Here is a 15,646-nt window from a genome sequence, read left to right on the forward strand (position 1 = left end):
CGGCTAAGTTGGAACATGAACCCAGGTCTTGTGACTCCACGGCAGTGCTCTTTCCACTAAATCACATTATCCTATGGGTCTGCCCAGTCTCTGAGGTAGAAATGGTATTCTCAATAAAATATTATTAGGAATGTCACAGATTCCGATACTCCACCCATATTCCTTCATATATTCCCACAGAAGTGTTTACGTTTTCTGTGCCTATTCCAAATCTCATGGCTTTACCCCACAAGTCAGTGGCAGAAATCAACTGTTTATTATGCTCATAGATTCTTCAGACTGAGAATTTGAACAAGGCATGGAAGGGACAGGATACCCTCTGCCCAAGAGGTCTGGAGCATTGGCTGGAAGGCTGGAAGATGGAATCATCAGGAGTCTACCTCATTCACATGTCTGTGGTTGATGCTGATAATGGACTTAGATCTTAGCTGGGACTGTGAGACAGACAGTGAGAAGGAGTGTGGGATTCTCCAGTGATCTCATTACATGGACCCGAGTTCTAAGAGCAAGACCAGCCCAACAGGGGAAGTGAGAATCAGGCAAGCATAAACTTTTTTGAACCTAGCTTTGTAATTCATGCAGTGTCACTTCTATTCATTAGAAGTGAGTCATTAGGGCAAGTCTATATTTAAGGGAAGGGGAATTGGGCTCTTTCTGAGGGGATCAGTGTTAGAGATATTTGTGGAAATGTTTTAAGGTTACTAGAGTGACCCTCCCCTGGCTTCGGAGTACCTTTCCTTGCAAGAGTCTGCCACTCTGACTATTTCTTGGAGGACTGCCCTCAAGTTGAGCTGCTGTGCTCCCAAGCCAGAAGTGCCAGGGAGTTGATATGGGGAAACCCGTTCTCACAGAATGTAACATAGATCACATTCTAATCCTGCAGGATTAAAATAAAGCTACCCTCCATAGACTTTGCTTAATAACACACCCCTGCTTGGTTTCTTTTCCTTCCTTGTCTTCTAGGAGAACTTCTTTATAAATTTTTGTATACAGATTTTCATATCAGAGTCCTCTACTGGGAACTCAACCTGTGACAGGGATGACCTTCACATCTGTAAAATGATTCTGACGCATAAGAGCAAATTCTGATGGTACCTTCTTTGCTTTCACTAGTCTGCCTCCAGCATATAGGACATGGATTTTCTAAAGGGATCTACCATAATGCATTAATTCACAGATTTTAACCATCAGAAAATATTTGGAAATGCTTTATATTTTAAATGTCTGAGCCTCTTTAAATTGTTGAGAGGCTCAAAGTGTACCTTTACTAAACTTCATTCTCAAGTTATTTTTTTATTTTTATGTATTTATTTATTTTTATTTATTTTTGTCTGCCATTAGATTTGACTTGTGAGAGTCTTAGTTCCCTGTGCCCCTTGCAATAGAAGCATGGAGTCTTAACCACTGGATCACTGGTGAAATCCTTAGTTAATTTCTTAAAGGCTTATTCTTTGTAGCGGACCTTTGGGTTTCTCTAAGGAATTAATTGGGCATCTTTCTCAGTAATTGTATTTACATAAATTACACATGCATAAAAGCAGAGAAAATATGTTCACTAGAATTTCTTTTGTAAAAGGCAGTGGATGTGACAATATGGATTACAGGTACTCTCACAAGAGGTGAAAATTCAGTTATATGCAGGAAAGAAGTCCTTATGGAAGGGGCAGCAGGAAGAAGGGGGAGAATACCCAAGTGAGTGGAGATGGGCACGTGTACCCCAATGTTCATCGCAGCACTGTTTATAATAGCCAGGACATGGAAGCAACCTAGATGTCCATCAGCAGATGAATGGACAAGAAAGCTGTGGTACATATACACAATGGAGTATTACTCAGCCATTAAAAAGAATACATTTGAATCAGTTCTAATGAGTGGATGAAACTGGAGCCTATTATACAGAGTGAAATAAGCCAGAAAGAAAAACACCAATATAGTATACTAACGCATATATATGGAATTTAGAAAGATGGTAGTGATAACCCTGTATGCGAGATACATAATGTACACAGATGTACAGAACAGTCTTTTGGACTCTGTGGGAGAGGGAGAGGGTGGGATGATTTGGGAGAATGGCACTGAAACATGTATAATATCATATATGAAACGAATCGCCAGTCCAGGCTCGATGCATGATACTGGATGCTTGGGGCTGGTGCACTGGGATGACCCAGAGGGATGGTACGGGGAGGGAAACGGGAGGGGGGTTCAGGATGGGGAATACGTGTATACCTGTGGCAGATTCACGTTGATGTATGGCAAAACCAACACAATATTGTAAAGTAATTAACCTCCAATTAAAATAAATAAATTTTTTTTTTTAAAAAAAAGGAGGTAGGAGAGAGGGAGAGAAAGTGGAGGCGAGAGTGAGGAGAGACAAGAAGGGAAAGGAAAAAGGAAGGTAGCCGGAAAGAGGGTGGCAGGATGTTTTTCAGTGTGATTCCATCACAGTGACCCAAAAATTCTTCATTAAATCTGCAAATCATAATGTGGTTGATGTATTTGAGTTTCCTGCAGAAGCAGAAATAACGAAAAGTTTTGTGTCAAGTTTGTACAAGATGCTCAATCTAACTGATAAGCATGGATTCTAGAATGAAAATGATTGATCCACTAGATGTTAGTCAGATGTCCACAGAGGTCGTTGGGAGGCCACTGTACATTCTCGGTTCTGAAATTGGGAGTTTGACAGACTCTGAAAAGGTCAGGGCACTCCTAAGTGACATGTGTGTCACATTTGCTTTTTTCCCAGTGAAGGCATGAGAGCAAAAGGCTCTGTCGTCATTGAAAGCTCCACAGAGTGTCTTGGCATAATGGTAAACTTACTAGTCTGCTTTATGAAGATGGCTCTGTTTGGATGTGTGTCAGGATAGTTGCCCTCAAATGTTTGTGGAAACCTTAGCAACTCACAGTTTCTACTTGAAACAATGCTTATGATGCAATGAATGAGAAGTATTCCCCAGCTAAAGTTTCTAGAATCATTTCATTGCTGAATGACAGTGTTGTAGAATCTAGATTGAAATATTCCTTTGTTTATTGTGTTTTCAGAAATATCTAGAAGGCAGGTTAAATCATGTTACTTTGCCTATTTTTAAAATGCAGTTTCATTTTCACTTGCCAGTGATTCCAAAACAAACCTCTGGATCCCATAAACTTGGAGCTATCAATACTTCATAATTCTAACAATAGTGTAGAAGCAGTGTAGAAATGAAAGTTAGATTCAGAGACATTCACTGGGGTGATACCAGGTCTGCCAGTTAAGGTTCTACAAGAAACACATGACACACTGGAAAATGCTGAATTGAGTAAAGGTTTGGATCAGACTATTTATGGAGGTGTGAGCAGAGCAAGGGCAACCAGCAAGATAGGATGAAACATCAGTTCTACTAATAGAGGCTGCTGAGAACTGGAACTGTAGCAAAAGGGCCATCTGAGAGACACTGTGGACTTAAAGGCACAGCAAGTACCAATCAATAGTAAGACAAGGAGAAAACAAGAGGAGTGGCTATCCCAAACTTTCTGCAATCTCCTATGGGTGCTGCTCATTGGCAGAAACCAAAAGAAAGCCAGAGACTAAGGGGTCCTGGGTGACAATGCCATAGAAGTCAGTTTTTTAATTTATTTCTTTAAGTTTTATTTTATATTGGGATATAGTTGATTTACGATGTTGTGTTAGTTTCAGAGGTACAGCAGAATGGTTCCATTATCCATATACATACATCCATTCTTTTTCAGATTCTTTTCCCATATAGAATATCATAGAATATTGAAGAAAGTTCCCTGTGCTATACAGTAGGTCCTTATTACTTATTGGTTTTATAGTGTGTATATGTTAATCCCCAAATCCTAATTTAGCCCTTCCCCCAACCTGTCCCTTTGGTAACCATAAGTATGCTTTATAAGCCTGTGAGTCTGTTTCTGTTTCATACACAAGTTTATTTGTATCATTTTTATATTCCACATGTAAGTGACATCATATGGTATTTGTCTTTCTCTATCTGAATTACTTCATTTAGTATGATAACCCCCAGGTCTATGCAGGTTGCTGCAAATGACATTATTTCGCCCTTTCCGATGGCCAGGTAACATTCTGTTGTATATATGCACCATGTCTTCTTTATCTATTCCCCTGTCAATGGACATTTAGGTTGCTTCCATGTCTTGGCTGTTGTAAATACGGCTGTAATGAACACTGGGTGAACGTATCTTTTCAAATTGTTTTTCTCTGGATATATGCATAGGAGTGGGGTTGCTGGATCATATGGTAGTTGTATTTTTAGTTTTTGAAGGAACCTTCATACTGTTCTCCATAGTGGTTGTACAAATTTACATTCTCCTAACAGTGTGACTTTATTTGGGGGGGCTCCAAAATCACTGCAGATGGTGATTGCAGCCATGAAATTAAAAGACGCTTACTCCTTGGAATAAAAGTTATGACCAATCTAGACAGCATATTCAAAAGCAGAGACATTACTTTGCCAACAAAGGTCCATCTAGTCAAGGCTATGGTTTTTCCAATGGTCATGTATGGATGTGAGAGTTGGACTGTGAAAAAAAGCTGAGCGCTGAAGAATTGATGCTTTTGAACTGTGGTGTTGGAGAAGACTCTTGAGAGTCCCTTGGAATGCAAGGAGATCCAACCAGTCCATTCTGAAGGAGATCAGCCCTGGGATTTCTTTGGAGGGAATGATGCTAAAGCTGAAACTCCAGTACTTTGGCCACCTCACGTGAAGAGTTGACTCATTGGAAAAAACTCTGATGCTGGGAGGAATTGGGGGCAAGAGGAGAAGGGGATGACAGAGGATGAGATGGCTGGATAGCATCACCGACTCGATGGACATGAGTCTGAGTGAACTCTGGAGTTGGTGATGGACAGGGAGGCCTGGCGTGCTGTGATTCATGGGGTTTCGAAGAGTCAGACACAACTGAGCGACTGAACTGAACTGAACTGAACTGAAGGAGGCAAAAGACCTGTATTTTGAAAATTATAAAATCTTGATGAAAGAAATTGAAGATGACACTAATAGATGGAAAAATACACCATGTTCATGAATTGGAAGAATTAACACTGTCAAAATGATTCTACTCCCCAAGGCAACCTACAGATTCAATGCAACCCCTATCTAATTACCAATGGCATTTTTCACAGAACTAGAACAAAATTTCTTGTAAAAAATCTGTCTGGAAACACAGAAGACCCTGAATAGCCAAAGCAATCCTGAGAAAGAGAGACAGAACTGGAGGACTCAGGATCCCTGACTTCAAACTATACTACAAAGCTACAGTAATCAAAATGTCATGATACTGGCACAAAAAGAGAAATTTAGAAATGGAAAGTCCAGAAGTGAACCAACGCACCTATGGTCAGTTACTCTATTACAAAGGAGGCAAGAATATACAATGGAAAAAAAACTGACTCTTCAATAAGTAGTGCTTGGCAAACTGGATAGCTACGTGTAAAAGAATGAAACTAGTACATTCTCTAACACTGTACACAAAAATAAGCTAATGGATTGATGTAAAAATGGATCTAACAAAATCTTAGAGGAAAACATAGGCAGAACACTCTTTGGCATAAATCCCAGAAATATCCTTTTGGATCCACATCTTTAGAGTAATGAAAATAAAAACAAAAATAAACAAATAGGACCTAATTAAATTTAAAATTTTTTGCACAGCAAAAGAAACCATCAATAAAATGAAAACACAACCCACAGAATGGGAGAAAATATTTGCGAATGATGTGACTGACAAGAGCTTGACTTCCAAAATTATAAAAATTTCATTCAGCTCATTCAAAAAAGCAAACACATTAAAAAATAGACATTTCTCCAAAGAAGATACACAGAGGGCCAAAAAGCACCTGAAAAGATGTGCAATGCTGATTATCAGAGAAATGCAAGTCAAAGCTACAATGAGGTATCACCTCACACCAGTCAGAATGGCCACCATCAAAATGTCTACAAATAATAAATGCTAGAGAGGGTGGAGAGAAAAGGAAACACTCCTACACTGTTCAGTTTAGTTCAGTTCAGTCGCTTAGTCGTGTCCGACACTTTGCGACCCCATGAATCGCAGCATGCCAGGCCTCCCTGTCCATCACCAACTCCCGGAGTTCACTCAACTCATGTCCATCGAGTCGGTGATGCCATCCAGCCATCTCATCCTTTGTCATCCCCTTTTCCTCCTTTTTTATAAAAGTTTGTTTGTTTGTTTTTGTAGTTGATTTCTAATCTCATAGCATTTCAGTCAGAAAGGGTGCTTGATGTAAACTTTGGTCTCCAGTCAAAGATTCAGAAGGGACTCCAGAATGTGCTCTGTGATCTGACCATGTTCCAATTAGACCTATTAAATTTTAGAGCTTTTATAATATCATGCTTAGTAAAGGAACATACTCTTACCTCAAAATACATTATCTTTCATCTGTGACCCATGATTATTATACTGGAGCCCATCTCTGCAGAGTGTGTGGTGTCTGTTTGCTTGTACCTCATTCTCTAATGAGTCCAAGGAGTCACTGGATTGTAGTTTGTTCAACTTTTTTTTCGCTGTAAGGAAAGGAGTGATGAATTCCAAGTTCTTTATGTGTTGGAGCTGAAAATGGAAATCAGATTATTTTTTAAAAATCCTTTAAGCCCAATATTTTCAATAGGCTGTGTCTGTGTTGATCATTTTCTATCAAACTATCCTAGAATAGTACACTATACTTGCAGATGGCATAGTCAGTTTTTTCATTTTACTTTGAAATTTTTTTCTGTTCTGTTAGTTGTGTATACCACCTCAAGAGAATCAGTTTACATATGATTGGTCCCTTTTTGTTCATCATAGCTTCTCTTTATTCTTTTTCATCATCTCTATTTTTGTCTATTTTAGCTGCATTCTGTAATGTTTTCTAGAGCTCTTCATAACTTGATCTTTCACTGTGAACATTAATTAATTGCTGTTTATAGATAATCAGTTCTAAAATAATTTTAATGCTCTCTCTGGCTCATTCTCTAGTGTCATCTTAACCTTATTTTGCTGTCATCATTTCACCATGAATTTATTCTTTCAAAAATGTCAGCTTTCCCTTGCGTGCTCAGTCACTCAGTCGTGTTTGATTCTTTGTGACCCCATGGACACACTAGACTCCTCTGTCCATGGAATTTTCCAGACAAGAATACTAGAATACGTTGTCATTGCTTCCACCAGTGGATCTTCCTGACCCTGAGATTGAACCCGAGTCTCCTGTGTCTCAGGCATTGGCAGGCAGATTCTTTACCACTGCACCACTTTTTCTTTAATTGTACTTAATTCACAAAGATTTTTGATTATTGATATTTAATTTTCCAATCCAGGCTTCAACAGTATATGAACTGTGAACTTCCAGATGTTCAAGCTAGATTTAGAAAATGCAGAGGAACCAAAGATCAAATTTCCAACATCTGCTAGATCATCGAAAAAGCAAAAGAGTTTCAGAAAAACATCTGCTGCTACTGCTGCTAAGTCATTTCAGTCATGTCCGACTCTGGGTGACCCTATAGACAGCAGCCCACCAGGCTCCCCCATCCCTGGGATTCTCCAGGCAAGAACACTGGAGTGGGTTGCCATTTCCTTCTCCAATGCATGAAAGTGAAAAGTGAAAGTGAAGTTGCTCAGTCGTGTCTGACCCTCAGTGACCCCATGGACTGCAGCCTACCAGGCTCCTCTGTCCATGGGATTTTCCAGGCAAGAGTACTGGAGTGGGGTGCAATTGCCTTCTGCTTTATTAATTATGCCAAAGCCTTTGACTGTGTGGGTCACAGCAAACTGTGGAAAATTCTTCAAGAGATGGGATACCAGACCACCTGACCTGCCTCCTGAGAAATCTGTATACAGGTCAAGAAGCAACAGTTAGAACTGGACATGGAACAACAGACTGGTTCCAAATTGGAAAAGGAGTACATCAAGGCTGTATATTGTCACTCTGCTTATTTAACTTGTATGCAAGTTAACTTCTCATGCATCATGAGAAATGCTGAACTGGATGAAGCACAAGCTGGAATCAAGATTGCTGGGAGAAATATCAATAACCTCAGATATGCAGATGACACCACCCTTATGGCAGAAAGTGAAGAAAAACTAAAGAGCCTCTTGATGAAAGTGAAAGAGGAGAGTGAAAAAGTTGGCTTGAGGCTAAACATTCAGAAAACTAAGATCATAACATCTGGTCCCATCACTTCATGGCAAATCAATGGGTAAACAGTGTCAGACTTTATTTTGGAGGGCTCCAAAATCACTGCAGATAGTGACTGCAGCCATGAAACTAAAAGGATACTTCCTCCTTGGAAGAAAAGTTATGACCAACCTAGACAGCATATTAAAAAGCAGAGACAATGAAAAGAATAAAATACTTAGGAATATATCTACCTAAAGAAACTAAAGACCTATATATAGAAAACTATAAAACACTGAGGAAAGAAATCAAAGAGGACACTAATAGATGGAGAAATATACCATGTTCATGGATCAGAAGAATCAATATAGTGAAAATGAGTATACTACCCAAAGCAATTTACAAATTCAATGCAATCCCTATCAAGCTACCAGCAGTATTTTTCACAGAACTAGAACAAATAATTTCAAGATTTGTATGGAAATACAAAAAAACTCGAATAGCCAAAGCAATCTTGAGAAAGAAGAATGGAACTGGAGGAATCAACTTGCCTGACTTCAGGCTCTACTACAAAGCCACAGTCATCAAGACAGTATGGTACTGGCACAAAGACAGAAATATAGATCAATGGAACAAAATAGAAAGCCCAGAGATAAATCCACACACATATGGACACCTTATCTTTGACAAAGGAGGCAAGAATATACAATGGAGTAAAGACAATCTCTTTAACAAGTGGTGCTGGGAAAACTGGTCAACCACTTGTAAAAGAATGAAACTAGATCACTTTCTAACACCGCACATGAAAATAAACTCAAAATGGATTAAAGATCTAAACGTAAGACCAGAAACTATAAAACTCCTAGAAGAGAACATAGGCAAAACACTCTCCAACATAAATCACAGCAGGATCCTCTATGATCCACCTCCCAGAATTCTGGAAATAAAAGCAAAAATAAACAAATGGGATCTAATTAAAATTAAAAGCTTCTGCACAACAAAGGAAAGTATAAGCAAGGTGAAAAGACAGCCTTCTGAATGGGAGAAAATAATAGCAAATGAAGCAACTGACAAACAACTAATCTCAAAAATATACAAGCAACTTATGCAGCTCAATTCCAGAAAAATAAACGACCCAATCAATAAATGGGCCAAAGAACTAAATAGACATTTCTCCAAAGAAGACATACGGATGGCTAACAAACACATGAAAAGATGCTCAACATCACTCATTACTAGAGAAATGCAAATCAAAACCACAATGAGGTACCACTTCACACCAGTCAGAATGTCTGCGATCCAAAAGTCTGCAAGCAATAAATGCTGGAGAGGGTGTGGAGAAAAGGGAACCCTCCTACACTGTTGGTGGGAATGCAAACTAGTACAGCCACTATGGAAAACAGTGTGGAGATTCCTTTAAAAATTACAAATAGAATTGCCATATGACCCAGCAATCCCACTGCTGGGCATACACACCAAGGAAACCAGAATTGAAAGAGACACATGTACCCCAATGTTCATCGCAGCACTGTTTATAATAGCCAGGACATGGAAACAACCTAGATGTCCATCAGCAGATGAATGAATAAGAAAGCTGTGGTACATATACACAATGGAGTATTACTCAGCCATTAAAAAGAATACATTTGAATCAGTTCTGATGAGATGGATGAAACTGGAGCCGATTATACAGAGTGAAGTAAGCCAGAAAGAAAAATACCAATACAGTATACTAACACATATATATGGAACTTAGAAAGATGGCAATGACGACCCTGTATGCAAGACAGCAAAAAAGACACAGATGTGTATAGCGGAGTTTTGGACTCAGAGGGAGAGGGAGAGGGTGGGATGATTTGGCAGAATGGCGTTGAAACATGTATACTATCATGTAAGAATCGAATCACCAGTCTATGTCCAATGCAGGATACAGCATGCTTGGGGCTGGTGCACGGGGATGACCCAGAGGGATGTTGTGGGGAGGGAGGTGGGAGGGGGGTTCATGTTTGGGATCGCATGTACACCCGTGGTGGATTCATGTCAATGTATGGCAAAACCAATACAGTATTATAAAGTAAAATAAAGTAAAAATAAAAAGTTAATTTAAAAAATAAACTACCCAACTGTTAAAAAAAAAAAAAAAAAGCAGAGACATTATTTTGCCAACAAAGGTCTGTCTAGTCAAAGCTATGGTTTTTCCAATAGTCCTGTGTGGATGTGAGAGTTGAACTGTAAAGAAAGCTGAGCACTGAAGAATTGATGGTTTTGAAATGTGGTGTTGGAGAAGACTCTTAAGAGTTCCATGAACATCAAGGAGATCCAACCTCTAAATCCTAAAGGAAATGAATCCTGAATATTCATTGGAAGGACTGATGCTGAAGCTGAAACTCCAATACCTTTGCCACCTGATGCAAAGAAATGACTCATTTGAAAAGACCCTGATGCTGGGAAAGATTGAGGGCAGGAGGGTAATGGGACAATAGAGGATGAGATGGTTGGATGGCATCACTGACTCGATGGACATGAATTTGAGTAAATTCTGGGAGTTGGTGACGGACAGGGAGGCCTGGCATGATGCAGTCCATGGGGTCGCAGAGTCAGACATGACTGAGCAGCTGAACTGAACTGAACTGAACTGATTTTCATCCAGAATGGATTATTTTTATAGATTGCAAAATATACACTTAATATAAATATTTTTTTGAAATGTTTTGTTTTTCTGTGTTGTTTAGTGTAGTTGTTTTATCTTTTCCACTTCTCCATCTCTTTTCCCAAATATGTGGCTAGTTTCTCCTTGCCAACTCTCTGCTTTATCTGATCATTCTTGTAAATATCTCTGAACCCATGACTGAGTTCTATATTTAGCTTTTCACAATAGTTACCTAGGGGAGGGCAGTGGTGGGATGAAGGTGAGAGAAAAGAGCTGGAGGTGTGTACTTTTTCCATTCACAGATTTTGTCTTTAATCTCTCTGGAAGTTTGTTAAACATCTTGTGTCAGATTTTCGCTCTGTCTAGGGGCATTTCCAGATACATGAGGGTATTGGATTGTTTCCTTATTTCACAGTGAGTCTGCCAGTTCAGGCTCACTAAATCTTTGGCTATATGAAAACAACCACTACTTAACTCGCCACTCCCCCAGAATTTCTTCTGCTTCACTCCCAGCTGTGGTCATGTTGGAGAAATACTCAAAATGTAGAGGTTGTTCCAACAATCAACATGATGCTTTTTAGCTACTATGGAAAAGTATTCAGTGGTTTGAGGAATGGTATTTTCCTTTTATTCTCATCTTTTATTTTGCCAAACTTTTATTTATTAGACAATTAGTTCTGGATAATTCTTCCCGAGGTATTTCTCTCATGTTCCTCTGGGCCAGAAAAAACAAATTCATGACTCTTTTTAGTTCTTTCAGCTTCTCATTCACCCACCCTCAGTCCCCGTCCCTGTGCCATCAAGAGACTTTTCAGGATTTTGTCCACTCACTTTCTATCCCATGGTACAGCTTCTGTTTGTTCTCTTTGTGTATGTGTGTGTGATATTGTATTTGGAAGAAAGAGATGATAAGGTAGAGAAACTTGAATTAGTCTAAGAATCTTCATCATATAGAGATGCCTTAAAAATTTTAGGATTCATGATTATGTGTCCCTTGTAAGAGTGGTATTTCTATTTTCTTCATTTTATTTCATATTTACATTAATACTTTATGTTTAGGGAAGGAAGCTTCTATAATCCTATATTTAGTATGTCACATTTCCTCATATGTTCTTTAATATAATTCAATATCTGGTGGTGATAAAGCAATCCAGTGGTTTTTGAAGGAAAACTACTATGAAAATGAGCATACTGAACACGAATCTTGATGTGAATTATCTTCACATCAATTGGGAATTTAAATAATTGGAAAAAAAAAAGAGGTTAAGTAATGGAAGTCCACTCATATACTGAGGATATTAAATGGATTTTAGTCATACTATCAATATCTTCTATGACTAAATTTGCTAATGGGCTCATTGATTGTACTGAACTCATTCAGTTCAGCTCAGTCGTGTCAGACTCTTTTTGACCCATGGACTGCAGCATGCCAGGCTTCCCTTGTCCATCACCAGCTCCTGGAGCTTGCTCAAACTCATGTCCATTGAGTCAGTGATGCCATCCAACCATCTCATCCTCTGTTGTCCCATTATCCTCCTGCCTTCAGTCTTTCCCAGCATCAAGGTCTTTTCCAATGAATTAGTTCTTGACATCAAGTGGCCAAGGTATTGGAGTTTCAGCATCAGTCCTTCCAATGAATATTCAGGACTGATCTCCTTTAAGATTGAATGAATGGCTCTCCTTAATTCAAGGGACTCTCAAGAGTCTTCTCCAGCACCACAATTCAAAAGCATCAATTCTTTGGCTCTCTGCTTTCTTCATAGTCCAATTCTCATTATAAAGATGCAAATTAACATTATGGGTGTCAGGTAAGGAAAAAAGGGAGGATGGTGTAATTCACACCCTCTGCTGCTGCTGCTGCTGCTGCTAAGTCACTTCAGTCGTGTCCGACTCTGTGCGACCCCATAGATGGCAGCCGACTAGGCTCCTCTGTCTCTGGGATTCTCCAGGCAAGAATACTGGAGTGGGTTGTCATTTCCTTCTCCAATGCATGAAAGTGAAAAGTGAAAGTGAAGTCGCTCAGTCGTGCCCAACTCTTAGCAATCCCATGGACTGCAGCCTACCAGGCTCCTCCATCCATGGGATTTTCCAGGCAAGAGTACTGAAGTAGGGTGCCATTGCCTTCTCCATCACACCCTCTGCCCACCTCTAATTCCATGGGCATATATTTGAAAGCTGACCTGCTTTCTGAAATGACAACTTACCCAAAAACACATTTCATTTTGATGAGGAGGAATCTTTGAAACAGATGTAGTGGAGCTGAATCCAAGAAAAGCTAGGAGATAGGTGAGGTTTGTTGTCAAAACCCCTTATCCCTTTATTTCATGGATCACAAGTTTCTCAAGACCCCTGTATCCATCCCCTATACTGCTTGATGAAACTTGTTCTCAAATTGTTTTTTCACTCTGAGGAATAAATAACTGGTGAGGGACCTTACCCATGGGAAATCTACATTTAATCAGGATTAAATCCTTAAGTAAAAGTGTTTAGGTTATGGAATGTGGAACTTTAGGTATCAGCAAGCTTATCATTTTGGGGCATCTTAGAGCCCTGAAATCATATGATTGATACTTGACTAATGCCTATTCTATTTTTTCCATAAGGAAAACCTTCAGTGGTAATTAAATTAATTTCTTTTCACCTTTTCCATTCTGCTGAAGTTGGACAAAGCTTTGTGTACTGATTCAGCAAATATTAGCTTAATGGTATATCTTTAACACATTGAAATGAGTCTGGAAAATATATCTAGGACTTCCTTTGACTGGACATTTACCAAGACTAAAAAGAACAGAGAGAATCCTTTCATGGTTCAAATTCTATGAAGCTGTTCTCACTGTCTCACAGTTTGAACTCTAACCTGCGACCCTGGCTCAGATTTCAGCAGTGTTTTGTTCTCAGGATAAGTTCTGGCCCTGAGTGATTTTAGATAATCTATTCCTAATATTTTTTTTTAAAAGAGGGATGTCTTTGGCCCTCCCAGCTTCCAAGGCAGTCTCTGGAATCCCTTTAACTTGTCTCTAATGAAAGGCCTCAAATGTTTCCATGATTTCAAACTTAGACCCCTTGCCATAGGCTACTCTGTGCACGTGCATGCTCAGTCACTCAGTCACGTCCGACTCTATGCAACCCAGTGGACTGTAGCCTGCCAGGCTCCTTCGTCCACAGGATTTTACAAGTAGGAACACTGGTGTGGGTTTCTATTTCCTCCTCGAGGGGATCTTCCTGACCCGGGTATTGAACCCGCATATCCTGTGTCTCCTGCATTGGCAGGCGGATTCTTTACCACTGAGCCACCTCTGGGTATATTTAAAACTCTGTTTCAAGCTAGGGAGCATTTATACATCCCTGTACCAAGTACTGTCAAGTGCTATGAGAAAGACAAAAAAAATAGATTTTTTCATGCAGTGAAACCTTTGACAACTGCTCATTTCTCCTCATAGACCTATGCATGTCAAGCTCCTAAATTTCAGTATAGTGTGGATGGAGATACAAGCAGGAGAAGGCAGACAATAAACAAACAAAAGTAAAATATAAAATGTGTCTGGTGATCATGAACGCTATGAGGAAAAATGAAACAGGGAAGTGTGTCAGGAATGCTAGGTAGGGTGTTGAGGGGGTTGTATTTTAATTTAAAAAAATAGTCAGAAATGTCCTATTGAGAAGATGACTTTTGAACAAAATATGAAGACGATTAGGGCCTGAGTTGTGCAGACATTTGGAAGAAGAATGTGCCACACAGAGTAGATAGCAAGTGTAAACATCGTTTATTGGTGAAAATGTACCTGGTTTTAGACATGGTAAGTGTTTAGTGTTAGCAGAATGGTTGAAAGTGAAAGTCACTCAGTCGTCTCCAACTCTTTGTGACCCCATGGACTATAGTCCATGGAATTCTTTAGGCAAGAATACTGGAGTGGGTTGCCATTCCCTTCTCCAGGGGATCTTCCCAACCCAGGTCAACCAGCTGAGCCATGATTGAAATAGGGAGAGGTAAATAGGAAATAAGGCCAAAGAGTTAAGAGGATGGACAGACAGATCTTGTAGGGTCTTATAGGACATTGTAAGGATTTAACTTCCTCTAGTTTGAGTAAAATTGGAGGCTATTAGACTTCTGTATGAAGTCTGATATGACCTAACTTAGTTTTTTCAAAGAATCACTTTATTTTCTGTTGAAACTAAAGAAGAAAAGGGTGGAAACTATCTAGTGTAACATTCTAAGCAACTAATAATTAGGATTCAGATTGTGGTGGTGGTATTAAAGCAGTGAGAAGTGGTAAGAGTCCACATAGATGTTAAATGAAGGAGAGTCAGTAAGATTTGCTGAAGAACAAGATGCTGGTCATAAGACAGTGATGTCCCCAAGATTTTTGACTTGTGACTTGTGGGAGATGGGTAACAACTGAGATGGAGAAGATTGTGGGAGGAACACAGTTTGGGAGAAGAACAGGTGCTCAGTTAGGAGATTCCTAGTAGTAAACTGAAATTCAATTCACTGAATTAAAATTCAAGAAATTTTGATAGAAACCTGGCAGTCATCAGCATATAAATCTTTGTGACCCCATGGACTGTAGCCTACCAGGCTCCTCCATCCATGGGATTCTCCAGGCAAGAATACTGGAGCTGGTTGCCATTTCCTTCTCCAAAAGAAAAGAGAAGAGATCTGAGCCTTTCAGACAGCATCACCCAGCCTTCTTAATTCTCTGGCTTCTTGCTGGTGTTGATAATCAGAGGGTACTTGTAGGAAAGCAAGGATGAGAGAAAAGCAAAGGTGGGGGTTTGGGAGGTCACTCCCACCCCCTGGCTCATGCCCATGTCTGATAGGCCCTCTCTTATAGCTAGAACTTTCACTGAGCTCTGGTCACTGCTCCTTC

This window comes from Capra hircus, chromosome 20 (genome assembly GCF_001704415.2).
Source record: "Capra hircus breed San Clemente chromosome 20, ASM170441v1, whole genome shotgun sequence".
In the NCBI taxonomy this organism is placed as follows: domain Eukaryota; kingdom Metazoa; phylum Chordata; class Mammalia; order Artiodactyla; family Bovidae; genus Capra; species Capra hircus.